This window comes from Rattus norvegicus, chromosome 9 (genome assembly GCF_021556685.1).
Source record: "Rattus norvegicus strain SHRSP/BbbUtx chromosome 9, alternate assembly SHRSP_T2T, whole genome shotgun sequence".
NCBI lineage: Eukaryota > Metazoa > Chordata > Mammalia > Rodentia > Muridae > Rattus > Rattus norvegicus.
Window position 1 is genome coordinate 45,401,963 of NC_141542.1, and position 6,831 is coordinate 45,408,793.

The window sequence follows — 6,831 nt, forward strand, 5'->3', positions numbered from 1 at the left end:
TTTTTAATTTCCTGAACATAATGAGGTAAATTGGGGAGCCTTGTTGGCAAAGTTAAAAGTGCTCATGCCAGTAATAGTCAATGTGTTTACAGCAGATTATGCTTGATGCTGCCAATAGCAGAACTGTTTATTAATTGTATTCATTGGAGATAGTGACATATACACTCCTGAATCTCTCTTATAGGTGATATATTTTGACAGGTGGTTTAGAGACACAGTATGAGATATGAACCATCAAGCTGTATGTTTATAGACCACAATATAGAAGTATATCAGCATGGAAAAAATCTTTATTATGTAAAAATAAAGTCTAAATACCCAAGAGAAAATCTTTAGATATAAGGAAGAAGGTTTAAAAAGTATGCGAAAATATAATAAATTTCCTAATTTATGACTTTCCTGCATAACTCAAACACTTCTTAGGCAAAAGTGATATTATCTTTATATTTTTATACACAAAATTTGGGAGTTTGTTGTGGGTATTCACACATATGTGTCATTATGCTTTGCTATAAATCATCCTTCACCATTGCTGTTGACTTCCTCTTGCCGGTCCCTTCTGCTGTCCAGATTTCCCATCTGTTTTCCTGTCACGGGAATCTCATCACCATCCATTGTGCACTATTACCCTCTCCATTAAGAATTTTTCTTATCATTCCATTTTTCTCTTTCTATGCATGTCTACTTTAAATCTATGTTTAACATGTAGAAAAGAAACGATTTCTTTTACTTTGTATAGTTTATTTCACTTAGCATAATGATTTCTAGTTCTGTCCATTTTCCTCCAAGTGTCAGGATTTTCTTGTTGTTATATCTGAGTAAAATTCTCTGTCATGTTTCCCTTCAATGATTGACATCAACAGTGACCCCATTTCCTAGATATAAATTATACAGCATTACAAGTAGTTAGGTAAGGCTCTCTGTGGTATACTGACTTGCAGCCATTCCAGTATTTCTAAGAAAGGATGTAGTTGGGTCATAGTCAATACTTGTCCCCCTCTTCTCCATCTTTCTTCTTTGTTTCTGAATTTCTTTAATTATTTCTTTCTACTTTCCTTTCCCTTTTCCATTTCCTCCTTATCTTCTTCCTCCTCTTCTCTACTACTACTTTTTCTTCTTCTTCTACCTCCCCTTCCTATTCCTCACTCTATCATTAGTACATTAATAAGGGCTTCTCATTGTACACTTCCTAGCCATCATTTATTGCTATTTTTTCTGCACAATAGCCAATATATACAGAATGGAATTCCAAACAATATTCCTTTGTGTTTCTCTGCTGGCCCACACAGCTGCAGAGTTTTAAAAAATAATTATTTGGATATTTACTTCTTATTTTAAAATCTACTCTTTCAGATTTTAAGCACATTTATTGACTTCATGATTTGGTTTTTCTTGTCTGTATTCTTATTGAATTTTTCAGCTATGAAGAATAATACCATATTACATCAATTAGTATATTACATAAATTGAATAATACTATACTACATACCAATGATACAGGAGGTCTAAGGAAGCCAAGCATTATCTGCTTTTTCTCACTTGTGGTTCCTAGAATTCTTTATAGCAAAATCATGTGTGTATATGTAAAATAAAATCAGTATGATGAAAGTACGGTTCATTTTGTCTTACAGTTTACTGTTACAGGCCTTCATGGAACCAAGAGAATGAAGTCAGTTGGAAATCAAAGCCATGAATGCCAGGACCAGGCTTGCTTTCTGACTTTTCTTCAGTATAGGACCCAAAATTGTGTTGGAAGCATCAATAATAACAATGATTCTTTTCTTCAATTAATACATCCATGTGTCAAAATGTTTGATTTAACAGCGATTTTAAATTCTATCAGGTTGTGATAGCAATTTTAAATTCTATCAAATGAATAATGCTGTACTCAATGATAACCTGGTCAAAGAAGAAATAAAGAAAGAAATTAAAGACTTCTTAGAATTTAATGAAAATGAAGGTACAACATACCCAAACTTATGGAACATGATGAAAGCTGTGCTAAGAGGAAAACTCATAGCTCAGAGTTCCTGCAGAAAGAAACAGAAGAAAACAGAAGAAAGCATATGTCAGCAGCTTGACAGCATACCTAAAAGCTCTAGAACAAAAACAGCAAATACGCCAAGGAGGAGTAGAAGGCAGGAAATAATCAAACTCAGAGCTGAAATCAACCAAGTAGAAACAAAAAGGACCATAGAAAGAATCAACAGAACAAAAAGTTGGTACTTGGAGAAAATCAACAAGATAGATAAACCCTTACCAAGACTAATGAGAGGACACAAGAGAGTGGCCAAATTAACAAAATCAGAAATGAAAAGGGAGACATAACTACAGAATCAGAGGAAATTAAAAAAAAACCATCAGATCCTACTACAAAAGCCTATATTCAACGAAACTTAAAAATCTGCAGGAAATGGACAATTTCCTAGACAGATACCAGGTACTGAAGTTAAATCAGGAACAGACAAACAATTTAAACACCACCATAACTCCTAATGAAATAGAAGCAGTCATTAAAGGTCTCCAAACCAAATGAACCCAGGTTCAGATGGGTACAGTGCAGAATTCTATCAGACCTTCATACAAGACCTCATACCAATACTATCCAAACTATTCCACAAAATTGAAACAGATAGAGCGTTACCGAATTCCGTCTATGAAGCCACAATTACTCTTATACCTAAACCACACAAAGACCCAACAAAGTAAGAGAACTTCAGACCAATTTCCCTTATGAATATCGACGCAAAAATACTCAATGAAATTCTGGCAAACGGAATCCAAGAGCACATCAAAACAATCATCCACCATGATCAAGTAGGCTTCATCCCAGCCATGCAGGGATGGTTTAATATACGGAAAACCATCAATGTGATCCATTATATGAACAAACTGAAAGAACAAAACCACATGATCATTTCATTAGATGCTGAGAAAGCATTTGACAAAATTCAACACCCCTTCATGATAAAAGTCCTGGAAAGAATAGGAATTCAAGGCCCATACCTAAACATAGTAAAAGCCATATACAGCAAACCAGTTGCTAACATTAAACTAAATGGAGAGAAACTTGAAGCAATCCCACTAAAATCAGGGACTAGACAAGGCTGCCCATTCTCTCCCTACTTATTCAAAATATTCTTGAATTTTAGCCAGAACAATCAGACAACAAAAGGATATCAAAGGGATACAGATTGGAAAAGAAGTCAAAATATCACTATTTGCAGATGATATGATAGTATATTTAAGTGATCCCAGAGAACTACTAAACCTAATAAACACCTTCAGCAAAGTGGCTGGGTATAAAATTAACTCAAATAAATCAGCAGTCTTACTCTGCACAAAAGAGAAACAAGCCGAGAAAGAAATTAGGGAAACGACACCCTTCATAATAGTCCCAAATAATATAAAATACCTCGGTGTGACTTTAACCAAGCAATTAAAAGATCTGTACAATAAGAACTTCAACACTCTGAAGAAAGAAATTGAAGAAGACCTCAGAAAATGGAAAGATCTCCCATCCTCATGGATTGGCAGGATCAATATAGTAAAAATGGCCATTTTACCAAAATCAATCTACAGATTCAATGCAATCCCCATCAAAATACCAATCCAATTCTTCAAGGAGTTAGACAGAACAATTTGCAAATTCATCTGGGATAAAAAAAAAAACCCAGGATAGCTAAAGCTATCCTCAACAGTTAAAGGACTTCTGGGGGAATCACTATCCCTGAACTCAAGCAGTATTACAGAGCAATAGTGATAAAAACTGCATGGTATTGGTAGAGAGACAGACAGATAGACCAGTGCAATAGAATTGAAGACCCAGAAATGAACCCACACACCTATGGTCACTTGATTTTTGACAAAGGAGCCAAAACCATCAAATGGAAAAAGATAGCATTTTCAGCAAATGGTGCTGGTTCAACTGGAGGGCAACATGTAGAAGAATGCAGATCAATCCATGCTTATCACCCTGTACAAAGCTTAAGTCCAAGTGGATCAAGGACCTCCACATCAAACCAGACACACTCAAACTAATAGAAGAAAAAGAGGGGAAGCATCTTGAACACATGGGCACTGGAGAAAATTTCCTGAACAAAACACCAATGGCTTATGCTCTAAGATCAAGAATCAACAGATGGGATCTCATAAAACTGCAAAGCTTCTGTTAGGCAAAGGACACGGTGGTTAGGACAAAACGGCAACCAACAGATTGGGAAAAGATCTTTACCAATCCTATAACAGATAGAGGCCTTATATCCAAAATATACAAAGAACTCAAGAAGTAGACCGCAGGGAGACAAATAACCCTATTTAAAAATGGAGTTCAGAGGTAATCAATTCACAGCTGAGGAATGCCTAATGGCTGAAAAACACCTAAAGAAATGTTCAACATCTTTAGTCATAAGGGAAATGCAAATCAAAACAACCCTGAGATTTCACCTCACATCAGTGAGAATGGCTAAGATCAAAAATTCAGGTGACAGCAAATGCTGGTGAGGATGTGGAGAAAGAGGAACACTCCTTCATTGTTGGTGGGATTGCAAACTGGTATAACCATTTTGGAAATCAGTCTGGAGGTTCCTCAGAAAATTGGACATTGAACTATCTGAGGACCTAGCTATACCTGTCTTGGGCATATACCCAAAAGATGCCCCAACATATAAAAAAGACATGTGCTCCACTATGTTCATCGCAGCCTTATTTATAATAGCCAGAAGCTGGAAAGAACCCAGATTCCCTTCAAAAGAAGAATGGATACAGAAAATTTGATACATGTACACAACAGAATATTACTCAGCTATCAAAAACAATGACTTTATGAAATTCATAGGCAAATGTATGGACCTGGAAAATATCATCCTGAGTGAGGTAACCCAGTCACAGCAAAACACACACGGTATGCACTCATTGATAATTGGATGTTAGTCCAAATGATTGAATTACCCTAGATGCGCAGAACACATGAAACTCAAGAAGGATGACCAAAATGTGAATGCATAACTCCTTCTTTAAAAGGGGAACAAGAATACCCTTGGGAGGGAATAGGGAGGCAAAGTTTAGAACAGAGGCAGAAGGAACATCCATTCAGAGCCTGCCCCACATGTGGCCCATACATATAAGCCACCAATTAGATACTATAGATGAAGCAAAGAAGTGAAGGCTGGCAGGAACCCGATGTAGATCTCTCCTGAAAGACACAGCCGGAATACAGCAAATACATAGATGAATGCCATCGTTAAACCACTGAACTGAGAACGGGACCCCCGTTGAAGGAATCTTAGAAAGGACTGAAAGAGCTTGAAGGGGCTTGAGACCCCATATGAACAACAATGCCAAACAACCAGAGCTTCCAGGGACTAAGCCACTACCCAAAGATTATCCATGGACTGACACTTGTCTCCAACCTCATAGGTAGCAATGAATAGCCTAGTAAGAGCACCAGTGGAAGGGGAAGACCTTAGTCCTGCCAAGACTGAACTCCCAGTGAGTGTGATTCTTAGGGGGAGGGAGGTAATGGGGGGAAGATGGGGAGGGGTGAGGGGGATGTTGACCACGAAACAGGGCAAGGGAATAACAAAGGAAATGTAAATAAGAAATATCCAGGGTTGGGGATTTAGCTCTTTGGTAGAGCACTTGCCTAGCAAGGGCAAGGCCCTGGGTTTGGTCCCCAGCTCGGGGATGGGGGGGTGGGGGGGGAGCGGCGGGGGGATGAAAAGAAAAAAAATAAGAAATACCCAAGATAATAAAGATAAAAAATTAATAAATTCTATCACGTTGCAAGTTATGCTTTATTTTCACAGGAGAGTATGATGAACTTTTTTAAAATTTTGCAACAAATTTTAGATATATCCCATAAGTATAAACTAATTAAAAACATAAGCATATAGTTCTTATAGTTTCATAATGTAGATCATTAAATATTATATACAAACTATAGTAAATATACTTATTAAATCCTATTAGTACATCTAAGGATTTGTCACATATAAACTTTAGTACCTAATGCATATAATTCTTCAAATGAAGAAACTAAATATCAAAATAATTAATCTAACAACATAAAAATACTACCAAATATTTGGGCAGAATTCAAAGGAAATCTAAAGTGCCTAACCAACAAAAACAAAACAAAATTTCCAAATGAAAATTACAAAAATATAGGTGGAGTATTAGACCCTTTTCTTCAGGATTCTAGATTTCTGGGGAAAAGTCCACCCCCCAAAAAAAATAATGATGATATTTCCTAGCTTCATTTGGAAATGTAGAAAAAAGTTATAATAGTGAAGATTTGTCGTGATTCTTTATAGACACTTGGTTACTAATTGTCATGATGGAGCGATGGGGTTGGTGTCAGTTATTCATTTGCAACTTTATAATTCATGAAAGCAAAGGAAAGACCAACAGTAGCCCAAGCCTTTGTTCACCCACTGATGATAAGATAAAGTTCTCAGAAAATATCCAGAGATATGATCCCCAGTGTGATAGTTTAAGTTTCCTCATCAGTTTCCATGTCTCTGAGAGTTAAAGATTTAAAAGGCAAAAAAATAACTTGACGTCTGCTTACAGTGCAGAAATCTCAAGCAAGAAAGAAAAAAATCGACAGTTGAAGCAAGGTGTTCACTGAGGATTTGAAAATATACATATACAACAGACATATAAAGACAGTGCATATCAGGGGCCTGACTCAGAAAACCAAACAGTTCCATCTCCTCTCCTGAGTTCAGGCTTTCAAGGTGTATAAAACATTTACCTTTCCTAATTCGAACTTAGTCAATGTAAAGAAATATAGTGTGCTTGATTGGCCAATAACTATTGTTTAACTTG